At 44.9% G+C, this 12,472-nt stretch overlaps 1 protein-coding gene and 1 long non-coding RNA gene across 3 annotated transcripts in view; one reads left to right on the forward strand and one right to left on the reverse strand.

Moving 5' to 3' along the window:
* The window catches only part of SH3RF3 (SH3 domain containing ring finger 3), a 368,321-nt gene that overhangs the window by 36,634 nt on the left and 319,215 nt on the right, over positions 1-12,472 (forward strand). The gene's annotated exons all lie outside the window — the stretch shown is intronic.
* On the reverse strand, positions 8,840-11,162 carry LOC141571579 (uncharacterized). Its single transcript, XR_012496418.2, has 2 exons — positions 10,517-11,162; positions 8,840-9,539 (listed from the first exon to the last, which is right to left on the reverse strand). It is a non-coding gene; the product is annotated as an uncharacterized LOC141571579 (long non-coding RNA).

Below are 12,472 nucleotides of genomic sequence, written 5' to 3' on the forward strand. Positions count from 1 at the left end.
ATCTGGATCTTTCAGAACAGTTTGTTGATGCCTGTTAAGACTCATAAGTTGGTAGAATGTTAACCAGAGACCTGGGACAAGGACCGATGTAAGACTGGGGAACGTACCCTTTGGAGTAAAACTATCCAGGGGGAAACAGAGTGTAGTGCTAGCTTGCCTGTGCTGTTTAGGATGATCTAGTTTAGGCCCCCCCCCCCCCCCTTGGCCAGAGGCATGAGGGGGGCTGGAAAGCTATATAGTCCTTGGGAGTGGATATTAAAACTCAGCTCTTTTGCTATGTTGCTTCATCTGGAATGTTCTCATTAGGAATGTGGAGTCAGGTGTGGGCCAATTCTTATGCCCTTTAAAGCAGATGTCAAGTTCAGACCATGGGCGCTGAGTACTGGACTCTGGCCTCTGCGGTGGAAAACCATTTAGGCTTAATTCAGGTGAAATAGCAGAAGAGAAGCAAGCAGTGCAGATGGATAGGCTGTTCCTGCAGTGTCCCCACAACCTGCATGTGTGCGGTTGTCCCAGGTGTCCTCAGAATAGGAAGGCCATGCACGTGGCAGGGCCCCCCAACCAGAGGCTCCTGGGTGCCCAGAGGTCCCCCCAGCCACTTTAAGGTTTCCAAGAGGAAGTGGACATTGTCCAGTTGTCCATGACAGGGCAGCACAGGCAGAGAGAAAGACCAAGTTGCTTTGTTTGGGCGAAGGGAGAAAAGGAACAAACATTTGGGTATGCTTCCTGAGTACCAGTCAGGATGCTGGGTATTTTTTATTTCATTTCATTTTTTTCCTTCACAGTACTGCATTGCAGTTGGTAGCTAATATCTCCCCTTTATAGCTGGGGAGCCTGTGGCCTGCTGGGCATCCAGGCCACACTTACTCAGCTGGTGAGTGGCCCCGCCAGGCCTTCCACCCAGTCCTGTGGGCTTTGTACTACATCCCGTCGTGTTTGGCAACAGTGTTCATAATCGGAAGGGCAGAAGCCCTGACTGGTAATTGTTTGATCAGCAATGGGAAGATGAATGGCTAATCAATGCACTTTATCTGGAATATAACATTTTTCCAGGATGGGACTCATGAATTGATTTTAATGGTGTCTTCAGAGGAAGAGTTGGGCACTTGGCCTTATCGTGTGGAGTAACTCCCGGAGACATGCTGGGCAGGCCCTGTGAGGGCAGAGGCTCAGAGGGCATGTTGCAGGACTAGCAAGAGCACTGGCATTTCCCTGTTTCATATTTTGATTGTCGTTTGAACTTGTTCAACACCAATGTCATTAAATAGGGAGCTTCCTTTCAGTTAACTAAAAGGGGATACATTTAGAAGATGGCTGCTACCTCTTTCCAAAATGACATATTGTGCAATTATCTTTAGTCTCCCTTGAGTATCCTTTATTTGAGTCTGGCAGCAAAAACCGATACTTAAAGTATCTTGAGATGCCACTAGGAAATGCAGTCATGCTTGTAGTCCTGGTCTTCCTGTTGAAGCCGCGGGGCCTACTTACGGGCCAGACTGGTAACTGATTCCTCCGTTCCAAAGTCAATGCTGAGGCCAGTTGGGTGCTGTGGACCATGCTTTGCTCAGCTTCAGCTTGGTGAAATCTCTGAGAGATCTGTATTTCATCCCGTAATGTGGAAGCAAAGAAGGTTAGCTGACTGGAAAGTCAATGCTGGTGCAGTTAGTTACCCTTGAAAGTCAATACGAATTCTTAGCAGTTGTCTGTTTAACCAGGAAACATCACGAGTTGGCAAGTGGTTGGTACATTAATTTGTTCATTTACTGAACACGCGTTTACTAGGAGCAAACAAGGGTGAATTCATAGCTCCCTGACCAAGTCCTGTGATTGTGCTTGGTGAGCAGCAAAGCTGAAATCTTAACGTTGTTACTTTGGTTTAAAAGTGAGATCGGAGCAGAAACTTTGTTTTTAAAGATCTCCAGAATCAGGAAAAGAGAACATTTGGGTTGTTGTCTCCACAAAGGGATCTAGGTGGAGTGAACTTAAAATCTAAGTGAGTAATTTTGAACATTGGGACTTATAGGCTTAAGAGAAAGACAACCTAAAGTAGGGGATAATTAATTTTTTACCGATTTTACGCTGTCATGCCAGTAGGTTAGTTTTTTTTTTTTTTTAAACATGCATTTTAATTTTGTCTTTTAATTATTTATTAGGTAAGTGCTGATGTATGTTTCTTGGGAGTTCTTTAAACGTGTTACGTTAGCACTTCATTTATCCAGATCACTTATATTGAAGCAAATCACAGAGCAAGCAGAAAAGCTGCATCTCCACATGGTCCTCTGTGCTCATGTCCATGAGAGACCCTCTGTCTTTGCTGGAGTCCTATCTCCTTTTTGTTTTTGGTCAGCATACTGGAAAAATTCACTTAATCGATTTGCATTTCCTAGGTGCCTGCTCTTGGCTTGGCATGATGCTAAATGTTGAGAATTCAAAGAGTAATAACCAAAGTATAACCTAGTGGGGGGAAAAGAGACTGTACATTCATTATTTTGTAATACTTTAGTTAAGTGGTAATTGTAGAGGTTCATAAAATAGAGAAAAGTACGGAGGAAGAAGTCAATTAATTGTAAGTTCGTTTCAGAGACGGCTGGATGGAGGTGTTTTTAACAGCAGAAGGATGAATAGCAATGAGATACTCCAAGTAGAAATAACACCACCTACAAAGGCATGTTACGTTTTTAGGAGACCAATAGTTGTTCACAATTTCTGGATCAAAAGACGTACGGGCATAGAAGCCAGAAAGGAGGCTGTTACTTAGGCAGAAGTCAGGCTCAGCTGAGAACCTTATTTATAGTGACCCGGGCACTGTAGAATGGCTTTCAGCAGAGATGATGTGTATTTAGGGGAGAAAGATTCCTGTGGCTTCAGATTGAGGATGGATTTGTTGGGGGAAGCTGGTGGAAGATCACAGAGGAGATTTTGTGCTCAAGATGAGACATGGTGGACTCCACTAAGGTCCTGGAGGTGGGAAGAGAAGATAAAGGAGGACCAGAATTTGGCGTAGTGGAGAGAGCCTTCCAATGGGTTCGGGTGATCGGGCTGCTCCCAGCTTTGTCAGCCACTTGCCATGGGACCTGGCCCAAGATCTGAGATAATAAGCTCTGTTTACTGGGAAACGCATTCATGTTGTGGCCCTATTTGTCAGTGATGGTGAGATTACTCTCAAAGAGAGTTCTTTTTCTTAAAGGTACACCCAATGCTGGGGTCAGGATAAGGAAGACTATTTTCTCATATGTAAAAACGGGAGGAATGATAGCCCTTGTCGTGCGGGAGACCCTGCTCGCTCCGCCATTTGTCGTGCGGGGCGGCCTGCGGGGTCTCTGGTCCCGCTCCCCACAGAAGAACGCAGGATATGGTGAGGCCAGAAAGGAACACCCACGGAGCCATAGGTAGGGGAGTCATACCAGTATGGTCTCACTGGAGGCTAGGCCCACCAGACGCGCGACCTGCCGTCTGCCTTTCCGCCAACCGACGGACGGCTCTCCTCCACTCCCCTCAGCTCTGTTCCTCTACTCTCTTCCGCTCTCCTTGGCTCTCCTCTTCCGCTCTCCTCGGCTCTCTTCTTCCGCTCTCCTCAGCTCTGCTCGGCTCCTCGGCAATCCTCGGCAGTCCTCGGCTCTCCTCCGTAGCCGCAGCAGTTATACCAGCGGCCAATCGGCCAACCGGCCACAGCCAATGGCCAATCAGCCACTGCCGACGCCATCCACCCCCTGAGGCAGCACCCTTCCACGTGAGGCCGAGAGCCTGTAAACTACTTTCTGGGGCTCTGTCCCCACAGCCCTTTTGCAGGATGATTTAAGTAGGAAGATTAAATGTCTAGCCTAGGGCTGGTGCATAGAAGGGGCCCAATGAATTGTGATTTTCTTTCACATCTATAAAGGATACTTGTGGTGGAAACAATGAATGTAACCAGCCAGGCCTTATTCTGGCATGAATTAATTGGACATGAAATAGTTTGGGGCAGGGATTTCTTAACTTGGGAACTGTGGCTCCTGAGAAGGTTCATGATGGCCTTGGAAGCCCCATGAACCCTTGGGACTGTATAGAAAGTCAATGTCATGATCAACTTGTGGAGCATTTGTATTCTGGGGGTGTGGCCATCAGATTCTCATGGGTGCGTGATCCCCACAAGTTTAATCAGTGATCTAAGGAAGAACGAGGATCGCAAGGTGTGTGTGTGTGGGGGACATGGGGGGCGGAGAGATGATTAGATGTCTCAGTGGCTGTGAGATTCTGTTCTCGTAAAGGAGTCTAAAAAGTCAACAAGTACGTAACTTAGGATAGGAACACTCCAGAGGAAAATGATGGCAACCCTCTTCTACTTGGTCCTCTAGTAGAGCTGAAATGTAAGGAATATCAAAGCCTATTTGACAGGTCAATTTGTTAGATTTCTTTTGGCTGACTGCCTGATGACTTGGAGGTCAAGAGCAAGTAAGCTTGTTTGTCCGATCCATCCTCCTCCCTTGAGGTAGTATTTCATTAGTAAGTTGGAAGTTTCTAGGGAACAGAAGTCTCATTTGATTTGTCTTTCTGTCTCTGAAAGCATCTAAAATTATTAGAAAGCCAGAAGACCTAATGACCTAAATCTTTTCTGCTGATTGTTCCAGTATGTTTCTATGTTAAGATAGAAGCAACACAAAAAAGTACATCCTAAAACCAAAAAAAAAAAAAAAAAAAATCTTTTCCTGTATCTAAAGAAAATCTGTCCCTCTATAGTACAGGTTAGTGCTTCTTTGGGTGAGGAAAAAGCACTAGGTACCATTCTACCAAGAAAAATACCTTCATAGGTATTTCTTACATTGCAAAGTCATCTTCTGTAATTTCTTCAGGAACGGAAGGGTCATGTTAGTATCCTCCCTGTTGCTTTAATTTTCAGAGCTCTTTTATGAATGTTTTCTATTCCAATTTGAAGGGCCTAGATGGATACATCGTGCCTCTTCTAGGGCTGGCACGTACTAACATGGAGGGATACAGGCCTGTCTTCGTTTTTGCCTCTGCTCTGAAGCAGTCGGCTGGGTGTGGCCCAGTGCGAACCCTGGGTCATGACCTGTAGCGGGTGCTCTAGAGATAGTACATTTGGATAGTTTGCGTTCTTTGAGTGTATTACTGAGGGATTTCCCCCAACATTGCTATGTGTTATTATGTCATCCTTTTGACCCAAAATCTTTGAATTCAAATGTGACAGTTTTGAGAATCAAAGGAGTCTGTGGTGGGAAAGTAAGGCAGACCTGATGGCATGGCTGTTGGCTTACTTAACATATTACGTTCTTCTTCCTTTCCCTCCCTGGAATTTCACTTTGTTAAATTTCTTGTGCTGTTCACTTAGATCTAATTAACATTTTTAATTGGTGTGTTGTGTAGCTCTGGAAACCGCTTATTAGATTTCATAGGTGTCTCTGGCAGCACAAAATGTTTAATGAGCAAAATAATTATGTTACAGTGAAATAAATATGTACATATTCAATGAATTAATAAGTGAATTAAATGATGACTTCATGGAAACCTCCTGAGAAATGGTTATGGACTGTCTTCTCAATTAGATATTGAAATTGACTTTGTGTATGGAGGTTTTGGAGGAAGTAAATGCGCTTTTTCTTTTAGATTGTAATAATATTGTGTGTGTGTTTAACCAGAATGAGAATCTATAAGTAAAATGGGTTTCACATCCTTTGAGCCGCAGAAGAGCCTGTAGAATGTCTTGGCAGCTGAAAGGAAGTGGGTAGGATGTATAGTGTCTCTCACTAGGGAAACAGAAATCTCACAGCTCTGCAGAAATGGAGATAATCGAAATTAGGTTCCACTTCCTATTCCATTAGGCAGCCCTTATCATTCTCCGATTCTGGACGTAATGGCCAAGGAGTAAGAGGATGATGTATACAAAGGTGGTCAAGAGACTTTTAGAGCTGCCGAGACCCAGTCTGAACTCTTCCTGCAGTGGATGAAGAAGCAGAAGACTTGAGGCCAGGATGTGCCCAGAGTCCTGGTCCTTGAGCTGGGGGAGCTCTGAGAGTTGTTCCCCATCAGCCAGGGCCCTCTTGGCTGAATCACACTGTCTCCTACCCCTCCAAGAGTTCCTCGTAGGAGGAAATTAGGGGGACCAAAAAAAAAAAAAAATCCTGGAAGAAAGCACTAGGGCTATCTCACAAGCCAGAGGCTGGAGCATTTTTGCACAAAGGTATTTTTTAAAGACTTCTGATGGCAAGAAACAGACGCACTCAAATCCCTTAAGTGGGGGGAGCTTACTGTAAGGTTTCCCCTATATGGGGACCCAGGCATGGCTGAACACTGGGCCTCGGGAGGGACAGGAACCACAGGAGAACCCAGCTGAGGGGCAACTTTCCCACTGGGCTGTAGCATTCTCTGTTCTGCTGGTCACATGGCTGGGCTATGCCCCATCTGTCAGCTTCCCTCTCTACCTGTCCTACCACTGAGCACTCCCCATCTCTGTTCTGTTCTCTCTCCTTTCTGCTCACAATCTCTGCTTCTCTCTGCCTGCAGCTCATGTCACCTTTACTGATTTGGCAAATAGTGTCAGTGGCTAACCTTGTCCTGTTTCCTGATTCTAGTTCCCAAAAGGAACCATGATAACGCCCCAGAATGATTTCACAACGGGTGCACCGAGGCCATTAGCCAGCCAATGAACTCGCTTCTCTGGGATCGGGTGACTTTCCCTGTCTAGTCAGCTGACAGGGCAGTCACATGGGCCTGAGGGGCTGAGTGTGGGGCAGGCTTACTGGGAAGGGACTGCAAGGCACATGCTGAGAGCACTCACAGTGGGATATGTTACTGGATTCCTCAGGCATACAATGGATTTACTCTGAAACAGGCTTCTTAGATTGTCAAAGTTCTAATCGCACTTATCTCATTATTTACCCCCTCTGGACAAGGCCCCCCTCTGATGGGCTGGACTGTTCAGTGGGACCCTCCATGGGTACTGGCAGGCGGAGCAAGTCAGAGGGCAGAGCAGAGTGGCTGGCATTTCCAGTTGGACTTCGGTGTCAGATTTTTTCAAATAAACTTGTTATTTGGGAATAATTTTAGATTTATGGAAAAGTTGAAGAAACAGTACAGATAATTCCCTTCCGTATACCCATCACCCAGTTTCCCCTAATGTTTAATATCTTGCGTTACCACAATACGTTTGTCAAAACTAAGAAATTGACCTGGGTGCATTACTCTTAACTGAATGATAGTAGTTCCTTACCCCCTTATCCATGGTTTCACTTTCCATGGTTTCAGTTATCTGCTGTCAATCGTGGCTCAAAAATATTAAATGGAAAATTCCGAAAATAAATAATTCATAAGTTTTAAATTGCTCGCTCTTCTGCGTAGCATAATCGGGAAATCTCATGCCTTCCTGCTCCATCCAGCCCAGGACGTAAATCATTCCATTCTCCAGTGTCTCCACTGTAAACACTCCCTGCTCAGTTAGTCTCTTAGGTTATCAGATCCACTGTTTCGGCATCACAGTGCTAGTTTTCGAGTAACCCTTATTTTACTTAATAATTATCCCAAAGGCATTCATGTAACTTTTATTAGAGTATATTGTTATAATTGTCCCATTTTATTATTGCTGTGAACCTCTTACTGGGCCTAATTTATAAATGAATCTTTATCATAGGGATGAACATATGTATTAATGTATGTATATATACAGTTTGGTACTATTTGTGATTTCAGGTGTCCACTGCGAGTTTTGGAACGTTTCCCCCACAGATAAGGGAGGACTACTCTACAGACTTGATTCAGATTTCACCAGTTTTTCCATTCATATCTTTTCTCTTTTCCAGAATGCCACATTGCGTTCAGCTGTGCAAAATTTTATGTGAAGAAAGATATCACTGCTCAACTCATGCCTCTGCACACACACCACCCCTACCAGCACAAGAAACCTGAGCGCCTGTGGCCCTTTTCTCCTCCAATCGATGTCATACTACATACTTTTACCAGATTACTCTTTGTCTAAAGCTGCTTTTGTTACCTTTCTCTCTGGCTTAAGAATCTACTAGAGGTGCTTGTTGCTGAATACATCACATCCAATCTTCTCACCGAGACACCTGGCCCTCCCACCCTGTGATCCACCCTCTCCCCTACCTCCAGCCGGGGGCAAGGGTGCTGGGATGCCACCTCCTCCCAGCATCTGTTGTTGCTCTTTGTTTCTTTGCATCTCTGAGCGTACTTCCTCGGTGCTACTTTCTGAAGACCATTTTTCCATGACCTGCACCCTGTTTTTTAATGTCCGACATGTATTACGTTTACAGTATTACATTGTTAATATAGTCTCTGGTTTATTTTTAGATCTTAGCGCAGCTATACTGTCATGCTTGTAAGGGACTTGAGTGGGCCTCCCCGGACCTCCGTGCTCGGCCGTGACAAGAACCATGAGCTGGTTCCGTGATGTTCCCAGGGGAGGAGGAGCCTGATTTTGGATTAAAAAATAATTCTCCACAAGATAGACACATATGTGCTGTAAACCAGAATCACGTTTAAAAATGGGTTAAAAGCTAAACCTGCTGAGGCACGGAGAAGTTGCAGAAAGTTGTCTCCTTAGTCTCAGCTCACATGGTCGGGTATTTCTCATGGTCTGGTTGTGATTGGGACCTGGAGGCATGTGGAAGTTGCACAAAAATATTTGTTGAATGACCAATGAGTAAGGGGACGAGTGAATGGATAACTGATGGCTCCAGTTAAATTCTAATGCTTTTAGGCTGCTCGTCCTTTATATGACTTACCACATTTGTCTAAACAATGGTGTGTCTGTGTATGAAATTAAAAATTTTTTTTTTTAATTTAAAAATTTCTACTAGTCACATTAAAAAAGTAAAAAGAAACAGGTGAATCTCATTTTAATAATATATTTTATTTAACCCAGTGTATCCAAAATGTTTTCATTTCAGCATAGTCAACATAAACAGTATTGAGATATTTTGCATTTTTTTAACTAAGTCTTCAAAATTCGATGTATACTTTACCTTTACTTTATATCTCAATTAAGACAGGCGCATGTCATGTGTGCCAGATGTGGCAAATGGCTACTGTATTATTGGACAGTGCAGCTCCAGATTTTGCTCGGGGATTTTTGGTTTCAGAAAGACTTGGGTTTGAATACCTATTCCATCACTTATTTCCTGTGTGACTTTGAATGAGTTACTATCCTGCAGAACTGTCATGAGACTCAAGTGAAATGAATCGCGTGGAAGCGCACCTCCCAGCAGCTGGCACACAGTAGGTGGTCAATATGTGTTGGTTCTCTTCCCAGCTTTTCAAAATGGAGGTGGAGGGTGGGGTGGGAGGAAGGCCAGGACGTTAGCAGCGGGAACGTTCGGATGGATCTCCTCAGTGCATGAGAGCTGAGCACAGGACTGGTTGGTTAGCGAAAGGGGGCGGGGTGCTGATCTGATGGGCATTTCCAGATTAGTGCTACGTGGTTACCAGGGACGCTGGAGCACGTCTTCTCTCTGCTGATCTGGAACCTTAGGCAGTGTCACCCTGGTCAGAGTGCAGCTATGAGGGATGATGAAATGACTCGAAATCATGCCCTGGAAAGAATGGTTTGAAGGAGATGATTGTAATTCCATTGAGAGAGAGAGAGAGAGAGAGAGAGAGAGAGAGAGAGAGAGAGAGAGAGAGAGAGACTGAGACTAGAGGAGAACATGATCTTTAAACATCCCAGCTTTGTCTGGCCTTAAGAAGCAGAACTAATGTGGAAGCTACAGGAAGGAAGAGTCTAATTCAGCTGGAAAGGACTTTTACACAGACATGTTTTGACAGTGGAATGGGTTGCCTTGTTAGGTAGCGAGCGTGTTATTAGAAGATGAACTTGCACTTTACCACCCGATAGGAATGCTGTGAGGAGGATCAAATCAGGCTGCACGTGTGACAGAGCACTGTGGTTCATTTCCATTATTACTAATGTGAAGTCCACTGGTAAATTCAGTGATCAGTTAACACAAGTGTAATTGAACTAGATGAACTGTGAGGAGTTTTCAATCCTTCGGGTCCCCACATCACTACTCCTTTCTTGGGACTATTGTCTACCTGGCCAATATTGGACTCTGCCTTCTTTGTCAAGGGTTTGACACATGAGAAACGTGCCTGTCTCTTCCCTGACTGACTGTGAACATTGACTTCCCGAGGCTCAAAGTGAATTCACCTTTCTCCACCTGACGAGCTTGTAGTCCAGCCACATAGGCATCAACTTGTCTCTTAGTGTGACGGGTCCTGAAGGAGCTGAAATGCTGTCCCCACTTGGAGCTTTGCGTGTCACATGCAGTCAGTGAGATTCTCTCACACCTAGGTTTCTGGGCGCCATTTCTCCATGTCTTCTTCCTGCTTCTGACATCCCGTCTGCTCTGATTTCTACTCTTCAACTACAGCCGTATTTGAGGGATGTAATCCAGGCCCTGTTCTCTTCTCTCTCCCTTGTTATCTCTGCCCTGCTTTTCATTCCCACATCTTTTCTCTCCAGCGCAGTTCCCGTGCCCCCTCCAACCCTCCCCCTGTCCCAGCTGCTAACCTGGTATCCTCCGCGATGTGTCACAGGCTCCTCTCACCCAGCGTGCCAAACCTGAACTCCTCATTCCCCAAACCCGCTCACCCGCCTCCGTTGCTCAACCGTGAGGAATGCCATCACCCGCTCAGCTTTGGATGTCTTCTCTAATCATTTGTATCCCGAGGCACAATGACTAACTCATCCAACACTGGAACAGTTAACTGCTTCTTTTACAGAACTTTAAAGGGTTGTTTATAGTATCCAGCACTTGGAATCGTGAGTCATTCCTTTCCGGTTAATTACTGACTCTACGTTAACTTTGTCTCTTGTATAGTGATTCTCAAAAAGTACATCCTGAGACAATGGTTGACTTAAGTGAGTTTCAGGCTTGAGCGTTTCCTCCAAATACTACTTTGGTGTTGCCGATAGAAGTAATTGGTAGAACGTCTTGCAAAATGAGAGTCTAGTAGGAAACCAAGGGGAAGGTGACTCCTTTCTTGTTGCCTGGTGATTTTAGAAATGAAGCTTTATCCTGTATCTAGGCACATGTAGTAGTTCAACTCCCATACCTGAAAGGTCAGGAAATTGAACCTGGAGAGGTTTCAGGTTCCTCATTAGCTGTAGGCGAGCTCCTCGGCATTTCGAAGCCTGAATTTTCCTCATCTATAGAGTGGAGACATAACAGTCCTTAGTTAGGTTAAGTGACATGATGTGTTTTGAGCTCTTGTGCTGTCCTGGGGTACCATGATCTCCCTGTGGATTTGGGGTGTGTCTGGGGGGAATGGGGGGGAAGAGAGAGAGAGAGAGAGAGAGAGAGAGAGAGAGAGAGAGAGAATGGTGGCATCGTGTGTAATGCATCAGTGCTCTGCTGGACCTGCCTGCTGGCACCTGACTGTGGTATTTGGGTAAATCCACATCTCCTTCTAGGGTGGTCTGAATTTCTACTCTCTCCCTTGGGAATTCTGGGAGACTCCTGGATTGGTCAAACTATTATTAAACTTGTCTCTCCCCCTCTCTTCAAATGAACATGTTCAGATCCTTATTTATAAAAATAGACATTTATTGCAGAAAGCCCCGGAGTTTCCTGGCAGAATGAAACACAGGAAGGTAGTTTTTCAAGTGACAAAGGCAGATAATAGCAGGTGTGGCCTGTGCTAGTGGGCCCCTGAGAGCAACGCTGGTCTCCCATCCACTCAGAGTCCTGGGGGCAGCAGTGGGGGCTGAGGGGGTCTAAGCCTCAGGCCCCCTCCTTCCTAGGTTGTTTTTGCACCGCCGCCCAATCCTGGGGTGCTTGTGCACCTTCAAAAATGAACATGTCCTCTCCAGCTCCCACCCACACTGCGGTAGATTTTCCCCGCCATCTGCCGGCAGCTCCTCCATCTTTGTTTTTCACTTTCTGGTTCGGGTTTGCTGAGTTGGGGGGTTGTGCTACTTTCAAGAAAGTATTTGCCAGGCCCAGTGAGGCAGTTGACTGGTTGTCCAGAAAACTGAGCAAAAGTTAATGTTTGTCATCCAGGCAGGTCTCCAGGGAGACAATGGCTCATCAAACAACTGAGAGCATAAGAATATATTTACATTCTCTATATATTTCCATTTGGAAAACATAAAGAGATTTGTAGGTGTCTGTAATAATACATTATAGTCATATTGTAGCTGCACCAACCTGTGATTAAAATATGGAACCTTCTTATCAGTTGTTTGTGTCCTTCTGTTTCCTCTGTTTGGGGCCGAGGGATGCCATTGAGATAATAAAATGTGATTAGATTACCCATGGTAGAGTGTGGATGGCATCTGGAATGCTTTTCCTGATTGCTGGAAGTTTTCTCCTGTTGGGGATTTGAAAAGTGATTATTTTTCTGTATATTGACCAGAATAATTTGACAGAGACATATTGTCAGATAAGTGGTTCTTTTTTTGAATAGATGTGAATAAAATCCCATGTAAGACAAGTTCAATGTATGTGCATTTTTTTAAACAATA

Source organism: Rhinolophus sinicus, chromosome 2 (assembly GCF_057876585.1).
Source record: "Rhinolophus sinicus isolate RSI-liver-muscle chromosome 2, RSI-T2T, whole genome shotgun sequence".
Lineage (NCBI taxonomy): Eukaryota > Metazoa > Chordata > Mammalia > Chiroptera > Rhinolophidae > Rhinolophus > Rhinolophus sinicus.